Source organism: Prionailurus bengalensis, chromosome A3 (assembly GCF_016509475.1).
Source record: "Prionailurus bengalensis isolate Pbe53 chromosome A3, Fcat_Pben_1.1_paternal_pri, whole genome shotgun sequence".
NCBI classification, from domain to species: Eukaryota; Metazoa; Chordata; class Mammalia; order Carnivora; family Felidae; genus Prionailurus; species Prionailurus bengalensis.
Window position 1 is genome coordinate 13570246 of NC_057354.1, and position 14547 is coordinate 13584792.

General features: G+C 55.0%; 1 protein-coding gene across 2 annotated transcripts in view; it reads left to right on the forward strand.

Annotated features, from left to right (window-relative positions):
* SULF2 (sulfatase 2) overlaps window positions 1-14547 on the forward strand; it is a 122482-nt gene that overhangs the window by 67958 nt on the left and 39977 nt on the right. The gene's annotated exons all lie outside the window — the stretch shown is intronic.

The following is a 14547-nucleotide window of genomic DNA, read 5'->3' on the forward strand; positions in this document are numbered from 1 at the left end:
GTGACCTGGCTGAAGTCGGACGCTTAACCGACTGCGCCACCCAGGCGCCCCACACCTCTCCTTCTCTTATCCTTGGTCCGTTCTGTTCCCCTACCGGAGCAACTGAATCTCGTTTGAGTTTCTGTGCCAGGTTGTAAATGATGTACACTCTCTCCCCGGGGAGGAGGAAGAAAGGGATGTGATGTATTCCAAGGGCAGAGGGAAGGTTGCAGGCATGGGATCCTAAAAAGTGCGTCCCCTTCCCGCATACATTAGCGATTGGGAAATCACTGAGCTGAGTACATTCCTAGGTCCGTTCGAAGTGCTGGGCCAGGGAGAGGCTGAACTGTACTTTGGAAGCTGGAGTGCCTGGCGGGGACCGTGGGCAGGATTCTCACTCGCCTTGGGGAAAGAAACACGGTCGTCTTTGACGGCATGAGCTGGGTCGATCCCACCAAACTCCTGGAAGTACTTCCTACATCCGGCCTCCTGCTAGGTTCTCCTCCTCCCCCACCTCCTCCCCCCCCCCCCCCCAATCCACGGGGCTGCTGTCCTCCCATCCTGACCCCTTATTCCGGAGCCCGGGGCCCTCTTCTCCTGCAATACGCATTCCCTAACTGGGGATTTTACCCCTTGGAGAGCCACATGCCCCCCTTGGCATCTGTGCGGACCCTTTTCAGAATACGTTCAAAGTTAAACGCAAAGAAGAAAATACACGGGATTGCAGAGGAAGCCAGTTATATCAAAATACATTCATCACAATACTGTCGAACTGTGATATGTGTGCTTCTTCCCACGTTCAGTGACACGACGTGGTGGTTATTGAGCAGATAACTGGTAGGTCTTACAACTCGCATGATTTCATAGTAATGCTGGCTTCAATGATAGTTTGAGAGGTCTGTTCATTGAAATGCGATGTGAAAATATCTGACTTCTGGGGACCCAGGCACAGGTACTACTGTGACTGTGACTTGTCACCTTCATTTCTTATTGAAGGAGATGCTAGTTAGGGTATAATGAAAACAAACACACATGTAGGTTTTCCATCCGAATTCAGGAACCGCAGATTAAGAACCCCTTCCTTAGGTGATCTCATTCAATTCCATGATATTAAATGCCGTCGACATGCTGACCCCTCCCACGTTTCTACTCCCAGCCCAGACCTTGCCCTTGAACCTGAAACGCACGCATATCTCCAGATGCCCTCTGTCTCCACCTCCACTAACCGACTAACGAGAACCTCAAGGTTAACGTGGCAGACCTCAAGCTCTTCGTCACCTCCGCCACAGGACCTGCCCCTCCCGCGGCGCCCCCTTCCTAGATGATGACGGGTGTCCTTGGTGCTCAGGACAGAAACCTCCAAACTGTCCTTGACTCCTCTCCTTCCCACGCCACAGCCAATCCATCCACAGACCTTGGCAGTTCCACCTCCAAGAATAGCCTGAAACCAGCCGAGCCCTCCACCCCCGCCCGCTTACAACCATCCCCGCCTCTCTCCTGAATCACGGTGACAGCCTCCAGGGGTCCTGCCTCCCCGCTTCGTACTGTCCTCAATCCTAGAACATAAGCGCCACGAAGGTGTGGTTTTGGTTGTTCACACGCTTCCTTTTGTTCAGTGGTGTCCCTGGTACCTAGAACCAAGCCTAGCGCAAAAGCGGTGCTCTTCTGAATGTTGAATGAGTGAAAGAATGAATGAATGAATGCACATGTAACATCCTGATAAGTAATGTTAAACTACGAACGGCGAGCAGCATTGTGGGGGCAGTTTCCCTGTGTTTCCTCATTGAACGCTCCCCAACGACTTTGTCAGGCAGGCATATTATTATCCCCATTTTATGGTTGGGAAGACTGAGCTGGACTTAAACCCAGGCCGTCAGGTCCAGAGCCCCCCATACGCAACCTCACGCCCGACTACCCCCCAAGATAGAAAGAAACACCCCTCATGCCCCACACACCTGGCAAGAGTCCCGGGGATGATGTCCGGCCCCGCCCCCCGTTCCCATGCTGATGCTCTGAGAAAGGCCAGGCCCTCGGGCTCTGGGAATGGCCTTCCCTCAGCAGCCCACGGGCAGATAAAGCTTGGGAGGGTGGAGCATGGGGCATGAACTCGGTGTGGGAATCTCTGTCCCGCCTGGAATTCCAGCAGGAGGCGCTCTGGAGAGGGTAGTCGGGGGCCTGTTAAGGAGCAGGGTCTCTGGGATAACAAGGTCCGTTTGTCCTTGTCCCTGACTTCAGCTGTCGAGCAGTCCACTTGCCGTTGCCTTTGTCCCTGCCCCCCACCCCGGGGGACAGTGACGGGACGTGCCATTCTGCAGAGATGTGGTCCCGCAGGGATACAGTCCTGAGGGATGTGGGGGAGGGTAGTGTGGAGACAGCCTCCCGGGGTTTGAGTCTCAGTTCTGTCACTCACCAGCTGTGGGACGTTGGGCACAAAAAAGACTTCACCTCTCTCTGCCTCAGTTCCTCCAGCTGTAAACTGGGGACAAAAACCGCGTCTGTCTCATTGGGTTGTCGTGGAACATCGTCATCCTCTAACCTAGCGGTTCTCAGAGTGTGCCCCCAGGAGCCCTGGACCCAAAACCATTTTCTTGATGATGCGGAGACAGGATCTGCCCTTCACCCTTATTTGCTTCAAGTTTGCAGTGTTCTCTGAGGGTGCATAACATACCCACAGTTCTCTAAAAAGGGCACGAAAATACCCCTCTCCTTTCTGTGTGCATATCTAGCAAGGCTGGACTTTTCTTGAAACGTCACCAAAACAACATATCTCACCAGGCTGCATGCAGGAGTAGACCTGAGAATCCATCTGTCTTCTGCTAAACCGGACTCCAGAGAGACTGGCAAAAATGTAAAACAGTGCAGCTCTCCTCACTGATTTTATTTTGTTTTGCTAAAATGCTTACCATTTTTAAAAAAACACATACTAACAAGTAGGTTTATTGTTACCATTTTTAGATAATGTGTTTGAGACTTGTCAGTTCTCTGACGTGGTAGCGATCTCTAGGTAGCTAACGGGGGTCCTCAAGAATCGTTCAGAGTCACTAAGAGTCTAAAGGGACCTTGGTAACCGAACGATCGAGGACCGGGGCTGCTGACTGGCCCTGGCCTTGGGCTCTTCCGCAGTTTTGCAGGGCACCCCACAGTGAGTCCTGCCCCACGTGGATTAAATGGATCCAGATTCAATCGAACAGATGCCACGAAATCAAACAGAAACACAATGATGTAAGAATTCTCTCTGCTTCTCCACTCAGAGATGATGCAGCCGCGTGATGGGCGACGGGAATCTGCTCTTACCCCGGGGGGTGGGGGGGTGTGGTTTCCCCCCCCCGCCTCCTATGACCTGGGTGTTTGGTGGGTCCATCATTTGCTCATTTGTGCCACAAACGTCTGTTGAGGTCTCACTGCTTCCCAAGCTCTGTTCTAGATGCGGGGACACGGGCGGGAACGAGGCACGCGGGAAGCCCTGACGTCAGGGAGCTGATGCTTCTCGTTGGGCAGGCAGGTGATAAAGACCAGAAGACAGTTGCATTTGTCCAGTGGGGAGAAACACCACGGAGAAACAAAGTGAGGAGAAGAGGCAGCACCGGGGTAGGGAGAGACCATTATAATAGGGTGGTTCGGGATGTAACCCAGGAAGGTGATATTTGAGCGAGTGCCTGGAAAAGGTGAGGAAGCGATCCAGGCAGGCGTCTGAGGAAGGGGGTCCTTCAGAGGGAACAGCGAGGGCAAAGGCCCTGAGGCAGAAATGAACTCGGGCCTGGGAAGACAGGAGGAGGCCGCCGTGGCTGGAGGAGAATGGATCAAGGCAACATGAGGGAGATGAGGTCAGAGAGGGGACGCAAGACAGATCCCATGGAACCTTGCGGGCCACGAGCCACCGAAGGGTTTCACGCAGGGCGGTGGTTTTATCGGATTTGTGATTTATCAGATGCCTTGTGGCTGCAGTGGCAGAAGACGAGGGAGGAGGCTCCGGCAGGGTCCGGGTGGGCGAAGGTGTGGCTGGGACCCCGAGCCGGTCACCGGGAGATGCGGAAAGGGCTCCGTCCTGGGTCCATTCTGAAGGGAGAGCCTCCGTGAAGGGCCGTCAGTGGACGTGAGTGGGGACAGAGGAGCCAAAGACCCCGGCAGGTGTGTGGCCTGGAGAGTCTGGCGCTCGCTGGAATGTCGGCAGAGAGGCAGGTGCAGGGCACCGAGCAAAAGTCCAGCCTGATCCGCCGGTTGGGCACCAAACGAGTTGACCTGAACGTAGATAATGAAGTTTGTAATCATCCAAACGACACATAAAAATGGGGAAACACCTGAAAGAGGCCCACAGACGTCTGGAACGTGGAAGGTGTCGCGAGAAGCAGAGACCAAACCCCTGGCGTGTGAAATGGAGCGGTTTGTTCTGGGCAAGATGGACTTTCCAGAAGGTTCTACTTCATGTTTCACTGGCCTCTCCGAACTGCTCTGGCAAACGTCGCGTAGCGTCGTTGGCCCGGCCCTGCGCTCCGGCCCATCTTTGCCAATCGATGTGGGTCGTGCCCGGCCCGTTGCTCTGTGCGGCGTAAACATCCTCGCCCAGGCTCGTTCCAGAGTCTCGGAGGGGCCCGGTTATTTTTCCGAGATGGTGTCACCTCTGGTGTCTATTTTCATTTCTCCAGAGACCCGTGTTTTCATCCCCGGCTCAACCCCCAAAAAGGAAGCGGCTTCTGTTTTAGGGACTCTGGGCCAGACATCATCTCATGGGTTGCCGTTCCCGTTTTATAGATGGAATTACCAAGGCTGAGAGAGAGGCACTCACTTGCCCCAGGAGACCCGGGCCCTCCGACTCCGGAAACCAGGCCCTTGAGAGCCACACTGCGCCACCCCCCGCCCCCACATCACTGGAGACCCGCACCCAGCCCAGTGTTTCTCAGCCCGAGCTCCGGGTCCTTGTCTGTGGTGAGGGCCGCCCTGTGCCCGGTAGGGTGGTTAGCGCGTCTCTTGTCGGGCCAGCAGCGCTCTATCCGACAGCTGGGACAACCCACAGTGTCTCCAGACATTGCCCGGTGTCCCCCAGGGAGCACTCGCCCCAGCTGGCCCGATCCTTGTTAAGAGTACTCCGACACAGGAGAGAGGGAGGCTTGAGACCCTGGTCAGCGGCAGCTTTGCGCTGTGTGGCCTGTGTCTCACGCCCAAAACTGTTGACCCGGTCACCTCGTCAGCAGCTGTGACTATGTGTCCGCTCCAGGCCAGGTACGGGAGGGTACCGCAGCGCCCGGAAGGGGCCCGTGCCCGGGGACATGATGATAAACGAGGAAGCAAACATCCACGGGTGATTTCAGAGAGTACAGAGGGCCACAGAGAAGGTAAACAGCCCAGCATAGGAGGACGGGGACCTTGAGGCGGGGCGATCCGGGCCGCTGCTCAGACAAGGTGCCATCTGATCTGAGACATCCCAGTGAGTAGGAGCCAGTCCACATGAGGGGGGCGCAGGCGCATGTCTGAGGTAGAGAGAAGAGCAGGTGCCAATGCCCTGAGGTGGCAGTGTGTTGGGCGCGCTTTAGGGAACGAGAGGCCGGGAGTGGCTAGAACAGAGGGAGCAGAGGGGCGAGCGGTGGGAGACGGGGGCAGAGGCAGCGACACTCGCGGGCAGCCAGGCCCTGAAGGGGGAGGGCAAGAGCGGTCTCGGGTTCAGAAGGGTCTTCCTGGCTGTTTGGGGGTGACTGCGTTACGGGAAGGCAAAAAGGGACGCGGCAAGATGAGGGGAGGCCGTTTCCACTGTGAGCGAGGAAATGAGGATAAAGAAGCAAGACACGTTTCCATCACTTTTGAGACCTTCCCGCCTGAGGGTCTTTTGCCTCTTTTATTCGGAGTCCCAAACACGGGATCTGGGGAGTCAGGTTGCAGCTGTTGAGCAACTGGCTCCTCGGGGGGCCTTCCAAAACTCCAACCCTTCCTCTGCCTCTGAGTCTCCTAGCTCAAGATGCAAAGTCCCAGAGTAGAGTCTGATTGGCCAAGCTCAGCCATACACCCACCCCTTAGGTGGGAAGGAGCACCCTGATTGACAGCTGGGACCTTTGTATTTGGGAAGAACCAGGGATGCGGTGGCTGTGGCTTTTCAGGGGTTACCTGAAGGAAAGGCGTGTGCTTGTGTATTCATGCACGTGTGGGTATGTTTGCTCCAAAATACGGAGGAAACTCCCAAGTCAAAATGGATAAACATTCATTGAAATATTTAGATCTGAATATAAATCACGAAATGTAGCATGATTCAACCAGTCAACTCTGGAATATTTCGACTCATAGTTGTTTATCCATTATTGCTAATGTAGGCTGTGGGGAGAGATGGTGTGGGGACAAATGTGCATTGGGAGACGCCAGTGTCCTTAAAACAGCCCGGCTGACAGCTCCATCCAGATGGCCCACGAGGGGCGGGAGAAAGCTACCCCCCCCGGCAGTGGGTACTCTGAGTCCCACCAGTCCCGCTTGCTGGGCACTTCTCCACGTTCCTTACACCTGTTGGTTCCTTCCCCCCGCATGACGGTAGGCAGTGGCTTGCTGTCATTGCTGTGCCCCAAGGCACAGAGGGGTGAGGTCACTTGCCTGGGGTTCCACAATCGGGAGGTGACAGACCAGGAGACTCTGGCTGCAGAGGCACGCTCTCGGCCGTTCTCCTGTGTCGCCTCCCGCGTCACCCAGGCAGAGGACTAGCTCGTGGCTGTCCTGAGGTTCAAGGGTCCCCCACCCCGGGCCCAGCCCGCTCTCCAGCACAGAGAGATGCCCCCAGCATTCCTGTTGCAGAAACCCTCCGTCGCCCCCGTATCCAAAACGATGCCTTCATCTGCCCTCCTGAGCGAGGTTTACCGCCAGCTAATCTCAGTCTCCAGTCCCTGCAACACACGGCTTTTAGAGACCACAAATGCGATTATGACGAGGCAATTTCAGTTAGATTCAGGGCTGGGAGAGATAACAGAAGGGCCTGGTTCTCCCATCAGACTCTGAATGGCTCCCCAGCAGCACTTAACTCAGACAAATGGAGGAAGCAGCCGGGAGGGGAACGGGCACAGCAGCTTTCCGCTGAAGGGCCGCCTGCCCCGGCCGGCAGGACCGGGAGGGAGGGTTTCAAAAGTCCTTGGGGGTTAATCAATCCCCTTAAAGTTGGCGGCGAGGGAGGGTGGATTTTGACATCGGTCCCTGCAAGGGCTCTATTAAATAAGGTATTAATGGAGCAGGGAGGGGGACCCGTTGGCCATGACGAAACTAACGCTTAGCGGGCCTACGTCGTGTGCCGGGTCTGAGCAGTACAGGCATGTCTCAGAGATGTCGCGTGTTCAGTCCCAGACCGCCACAACAAAGCCAACAGAGCACGAAAGCAAGCCAAAGGAATTTTCGGTTTCCCGTGTGTATAAAAGTGATGTTTACATTAAGTGTGCAATAGTGTTGTAAAAAAGCAGTGCCTGGGGGCGCCTGGGTGGCTCAGGCCGTTAGGCGTCCGGCTCTTGGTGTCGGCTCAGGTCGTGATCTCACGGTTTCGTGAGTTCGAGCCACGCGTCGGGCTCTGTGCTGATGGCGGGGAGCCTGCTTGGGATGCGCTCTCTCTCTCTCTCTCTCTCTCTCTGCCCCTCCCCCACTCACGCTGTCTCTGTCTCTCGCAAAGAATAGAGTTAAAAAAAATTTGTTTTAATAAAAAAAAAGGCAGCGCACATACCTTAATTTAAAAATATTGCTAAAAGGGGCGCCTGGGTGGCTCAGTCGGTTAAACGTCCGACTTTGGCTCAGGTCATGATCTCGCGGTCCGTGAGTTCCAGCCCCGTGTCGGGCTCTGGGCTGATGGCTCAGAGCCTGGAGCCTGCTTCCGATTCTGTGTCTCCCTCTCTCTCTGCCCCTCCCCCGTTCATGCTCTGTCTCTCTCTGTCTCAAAAATAAATAAAACGTTAAAAAAAAATTAAAAAAAAATATTGCTAAAAAATGCTCGCTATCATCTGAGCCCTCAGTGAGTTGCAGTCACTGATTGCAGATCACCATGACAGATGTAACAGTGGTGAGAAAGTTTGGAATGTTCCAAGAATGGCCAAAACGCAACACAGAGACACAAAATGAGCAAAATGCTGTTGGGGAGAAAGGGCGCCAGTAGGCTTGCTGGACTCGGGGTTCCTCACGCTTTCAATTTGTAAAACATGCAGTGTCTGTGAAGCACAATTAAACGAAGCGTGTGGGGCGCTTGAGTGGCCCAGGCGGTTAAGCCTCCGACTTCGGCTCAGGTCATGATCTCACGGTTCGTGGGTTCGAGCCCCGCGTCGGGCTCTGTGCTGACAGCTCGGAGCCTGGAGCCTGCTTGGGATTCTGTGTCTCCCACTCTCTGCCCCTCCCCTGCTTGCGCTCTGTCTCTCTCTTTCTCTCAAAAATAAACATTAAAAAAATTTTTTTAATAAAAATAAAGCGAAGCACGAGACCACGTGGTGTGCCCAGATGTGTGTGTGTGTGTTCGGTCAGCAAACCCACGACATGGATACTGTCATCTTCCCCATTTTACAAATGGAGAAACTGAGGCATCAGAAGATTAAACTAGTTGCCCAAGGACACACAGCTTTCAGTGTTGCAACATATCTCTGAAAGCCCCCCCCCTTTTTTTAAATTTTTTTTAATGTTTATTCATTTTTTGAGAGAGAGCATGAGAAAGGGAGGGGCAGAGAGAGAGGGAGACACAGAATCAGAAGCAGGTTCCAGGCTCTGAGCTGCCAGCACAGAGCCTGACGCGGGGCTCAGACTCACAGACAGTGAGATCATGACCTGGGCCAAAGTCGGACGCTTAACCGACTGAGCCACCAGGCACCCCATCTGAGGGCCCCTTTAACGTGGAGTGTTTTTGCTGGCGTCCTTCCTCTGGGACATCTTCACCCTTTCTGTTATGATCACATTGTATCGGTGACTGAGCTGTCTGGCTGCAAATGGAGAGCTTCCCGCCCAGTGCATGTCGACCATCCCCATGGTCAGCTTCGTTTCCTCTCGGGCTCCTTTTCCCTTCCCCTCATGTTTCCGCTTCAGCTAGCTTTTCGTTTCTTGGTTGCTCCCTCTCATCTCTGTTGGCCACTTCTCCCCTTTGACAATCCACTTTTGTAACGGGTCTTGTAGACGTATCACCAGGAGACAGGGAGGCAACCCAGCCACGCGCTCTGCTGTCTGTGCGTGAACCGAGTATCAGATCCACGGGGACCGGTCACCGACAGCCTTTGCAAGAAATGACGTGACCGGCCCCTGGTCCTGATGTGTGTGTTCCTTACACAGTGATTGGTGGACGGGAGGGCCAGTAGCCACGTGTGTTACTTTGTGCAATTACAGTTAATGTGCCTCGGTGGCTAAGTCGGAACCGTGTTGTGGGAGACCGAACTGGGGAAAGTGACATTTGCGTGTATCGGGACCACGCAAGGCGAGGACCGCCTGTGGCTGGCTGCTCTGTTCTTGTTGTCACTGCCGTTGGGTCGGTGGGTCGTCCCTTTGCGCCCTGGAGCCCCCTTGCTGCCTTGGCCCAGTTCAGAGTCTACTTCTGGCCCCTGTTTCTCCGGATTAAACACAGCCCTGTTTCCATCCCTGAGGGATCCCTCACCCCGCACAGGGAATTTTGCTCATAACACCAAGGGTTGAAAATCCCTTCCTACAAAGGGCCGGATAGTAAATGTTTTGGACTTGCAGCCACACGGTCTCTGTTGCAACAACTCAACTCTGCCATCGTGTGCACGCGGCCATAACGACTATATAAACACATGGGTGTGGCTCTGTTCCAGTAGAAGTATTGACAAAAACAGGTGGCAGCCGGATTTGCTTTGCCAAACCCTGCTCTCCGCTAAGCGTCTCATCTGCTTTTCCTCGGGTCTTTTGATCGCAAGTGCGAGAGCTCAACTGAAAAACTGAATTAAGCAAACAGAACAACCACCCCCTCTTGGTGGCAAGATGGCTGCCAGCAGCTTCAAGTTTATGTCCCCATCAGCTTTAAGCCATCTCGAAGAACGTCCCTTTTCCGGGAGCTCCCTCAAAGTCCCAGGGCTCACTCTCATTGGCCCAGCTTGGGTCACATGCCTGGCCCTGAACCAATGACAGGTAGCCAGGGGAAGGTAGTCCTCTGATTGGCCCGGCTGAGATTATGCCTGCCACCCTGGCGTCTGGAGTTAAGATCAGCCCATGTGACTTAAGTAAGGAAGTAATGGTACCCAAAGGACCACAGTCAGGATCAAGCAGGCAAAATAAAAGTCTCCACTTCCAGGGGTAAATTTCCACCCTGTGCCTGGTATGCGGGAGGCAGTGAGCGCTCCATCCTTTCAACTGATGCCAGCCTGCTCCCGAGGGGCGGCGTCAGCCAGCACATTATCGGTGGCCTTTCCTGGCCTGGCATTTAATTCCTCTTAACCTGCCTGCCAAGTTATTCCACCCCCACACCAGCCCCCGGTTGTTCTCTCTTTTGCGCCGTCCCGGCCGCGAAAGCTAAACGCTCGGGGCTCCAGCCAGGACATGGGCTGTATTTTTAATCTTGATTTTAATTCCAGCTCATTCTCCTGGCTGTATCTCCCAGCCCCGGAGCCCCAGGGCCCACGCTAATTTGCTTCTCCCACCTCAACTGGTACCAGAATAACCATTTTAAAAACCGCCTGGGGGAAATCTAATCAAATGAGAGCAAAATCTAATTTGGCACTAAAAGCCTTTGACTGAAGCCCTGTTTTCTAGGGTCTCGTGGAGCCTGAATAGTAAACTCTTTCTGGATTTTTTAAGAGTTGGGGGTTGGAGAGAGGAGAGAGATGTGAAAGAGGGCATTCCAGCGGAGGAAATGGCCTCGGCCGCTTTGACACCCGTGGCATTGGGCGATAATGGGCAGGGGTGGGCTTCCCCAGGCGGCCCCCCTCCAAGAAAGTTATCCCACCGGCCGGGCCAAGATTGAAGCTCTTTAGCATCCCAAGCTGCACCTTCATCAGAAAGACCTTGGTCCAGATCTTCAGGGACAAACCATAGGATCCCAGGCCAGGGTTTGGGGGACCTAGGAGAGAACCCAGTTGTCCCAGCAGGGAGATTCAGGGTGCCTTTTTCCCAGGTCTTTTGTTCACCCTTCAGGGTGAACCTGAGGGAAGTTGTATGTTTCTGAAGCTACTTGAGGTCTTGGGTTGCTTTCAGAATGTGTCCCGATTCCGGGAAAATGCACACAACATGTAAAATCTGATGTATAGTATTTCATGGGACGTGTGGGCCCTTTTCAGTTTCCCCATCATGCCTCCTGTGGCTTCTGCTCACGATCTGGTCCCTCTACCCTGTGACGTCATCTTCTCCCTTCCTCAGTGGCGTCCCTGTGTTCCTCAAATGCCTCCAAGCTTGTTCCTGCCACAGGACCTTTGCACTTGCCGTTTCCTCTGTCTAGAGCAGTTTCCCTTGTATTCCTATTCCCCCTGATTCGTCCTCAGCAGCCTTCCTTGACTGCTCAAGCCCTTGGTACCTGCCGGGGTCCATCTCTAGCCACTTTGTTGGAACACCATCTTCATTTTCTTCATCACTTTGTTTTTACCAACAGCATCACCTCTGTGATCACAGTTCCCCCGCTAGAATGTCCACCCCAAGAGGGCAGGGACGCTGGTGGCCTCATTCACTGCTGTGTTGCCATCGCCTGGGACGGCTCCTGGCATACCATCGGGGCCTAATAAACGGGTGTAGATAATGTGAATCCACATGTGCTCAGGGCAGTGTCACCCCAAACCGAGCAGTTTCCATGGGCTTCCACCAGGCCTGGGTACAGTGATGTGCTATTTCCTGAAGATTTTCCTCTCAAATGTTTTACGCTTTTGACTTCAGTGTCTACGAAGGGAAACTCCCCCATCACCACCAGTGTTTGTCACGAATGGAAAGTGCCGGGGCTCCATAAGGGGGGGGGGGGGAGCTCCTTAAATTTCAACCTCTTCCTGGGGCGCCTGGGTGGCTCAGTCGGTTAAGTGGCCGACTTCGGCTCAGGTCACGATCTTGCAGTCCGTGAGTTCGAGCCTCGCGTCGGGCTCTGGGCTGATGGCTCGGAGCCTGGAGCCTGTTTCCGATTCTGTGTCTCCCTCTCTCTCTGACCCTCCCCCATTCATGCTCTGTCTCTCTCTGTCTCAAAACTAAATAAGCGTTAAAAAAAAAAATTAAAAAAAAATTTCACCCTCTTCCTAAGGTAGACCGTCTGGGCTTTCGCAGGAAACGTTTGCTGACCCCTGCCGTGTGTCATTCTTCCCCAAGGAGGAGGAACAGGAGAGAGGGGAGAGGGGCCGGCAGGGTTTATCAGAGTAGAGCTCCCCACATATGGAAAGACCTCACATCAAATGTGAGGAATAAGGTCACTGAGGTTTAGCAGACCTTGTTTCCTGGACGGTACTTGATCTCTAGGGGCCTTTTCAGCCCTCGCCACGTGGTTCTGTTGCTGAGGAGGGGGGACAGGTGCGGGTGGCAGGTGGAATTGTTTAGCTCCGCGTTTCTCACCCACAGACTGTAGGCATTTTACACGGGATGGTTGGTGCGGGGCCTCCCAAGCGCCATGGGATGTTCAGCCGCATCCCTGGCCTCGGCCCCCTGGATGCCGTCCCAGATTGCACGTCCCAGCCCCATCTGTAACAAAACCGAAAACGTCTGTGGACATTGCCGAGTGTCCCCTGAGGGGCAAACTGCCCCTGGCTGAGCGCCACTGCTTTCGGGGAGGGCCGCGAGTGTCTGAACGTGCCGTGTTCCCGAGGGAGAAATCCAGGCCTTCTGCTCCCCCGGGCCTTGGACGCTGAGGCCCCTTAGTCCGGCCGACATCTCAGTCCTTGTGCCCTGACACCCGCTGGGGATGCACAGTCGCTGTGTAAGTGGACACCCGCCACCTGACTGCTTTTTTTTTTCTTTAATGTTTATTTTGGAGAGACACAGAGACAGAATGAATGTGGGTTGGGGCAGAGAGGGAGGGAGACACAGAATCCAGGCTCTTCGCTGTCAGCACAGAGCCCGATGCGGGCCTCGAACTCTCGAGCTGTGAGATCGTGACCTGAGCCAAAGCCGGACGCTCAGCCAACTGAGCCACCCAGGCGCCCCTTCCTAACTGCTTTACTCTCTGAATATCGGATGTTACCCGGGACTCCGAGCCCGGTGGCCAGTTTTCCTGCCCCTCCTCCCCGGAAAGCTCGGGTTCTTTCTATGTCCACTTTGCCCCCCAGCCACGCAAAGGGAGGCCCCACCCTGGGCTTACCCTGAAGCTGCTCGGGACCCTCTCTTCCTGTTTTCGCCTCCTCTGGTGCCCAGATCCTTCCAGGAGGTACTTCCTCAGCCTCCTGGCCCAGCTGGTGCCAGGGGAGGATTGAATGGACGTGCGTCCCTTTGTCCTGTGCCACGGGGACTCGGGAATTGGCTGCTCGGGTCCTTAAGGGGGCTTCCCACCCCGAGGCGGTCCCAGCCACCTGCCAGGTCTCTAGGAAAATGTCCCCATGGAGGGCTCCAGCTTATCCCTGCTCTCCTGACCCAAGCCAGGTTGGGGGTGAGGGGCAGGGGGTCATCTCATCCTCTGCTGCCAGCACAGCCCGGCCCCAGGCCACTCCTTCTCCTGTGGATGTTCACCTCCCCATCTGTGTCCTCTCACCTTCGGCTCTGAACAGGCACCTGCCCAACACTCGCACTTTGCGGGGCACGAGGCACCCTGCAACCCGCTTCAGCAGCCCCAGCTCTCCCACTCTTGAGCCCTCAGTGCTGGTTCTCGGGTGTCTCCGAGGCCCCGGTGTCCTCATCTGAAGGAGAGAGCCGGCATTGGGCCTCTGTCCCTGGAGAAACGGTCACTTCGAACTGGCTTTATCGGTTGTAATTTTTAAAACTCCCAGTCGCTCGCTGAGAAGAAAAAAGAACAAGAAAGTACCACCGAGAGGATCTTGTCTGCTCCCGCCTCCCCCACCGAGGGTTTTTTGGTGAATCACGGTCATTTTTCTTTAAGCTCTGTGGCCAGTGTCGAACATGCACGCGGGGAAGCGCGTGGCTCCTGAACGTCTAGCTCAGTGGGGTTTCACCAACCGAAGCACCGGCGTTGCAGCGAGAGAGAGAACTGAGGCTGTGCCCTGGGAGGCGTGCCCTGCCCGCTTGCTTTCCTCCCCCGTACGTCCGTTTTCCCCGTTTTGGAGCATCTTCTGAATGAGACCCTGCGGTGTGCGTTGTTCCATATCTGGTTTATTTCTCTTAACGTGATTAGGTGGTTGAGACGCGCCTGGGTGGTTGTTTCTTTTTGAGAGCGAGCGTGCGCACGCGCAAGTCGGGGGTGGGGGGCAGAGGAAGAGAGGGGGAGAGAGAGAGGATCCCAAGCAGTCTCCATGCTCAGCACAGAGCCCGACGTGGGGCTCGATCTCACGACCACGAGATCTTGACCGGAGCCAAAATCGAGAGTCAGGCGCACGACCGACTGAGCCGCCCAGGCGCCGCAAGACGCGTCTGTGTTATTAAACAACGACATCCCGCGACGGGAACATCCAGCAGGATCCTTTGGTTGACGGGCATCCGACTGGCTCCTAGCTAGCTAGCTGCTGTCGCGAAGAGCGCTACCCTCAGCGCGTCCTGCTCACGCTCGTGAACCAACGAATGCTTTACCGT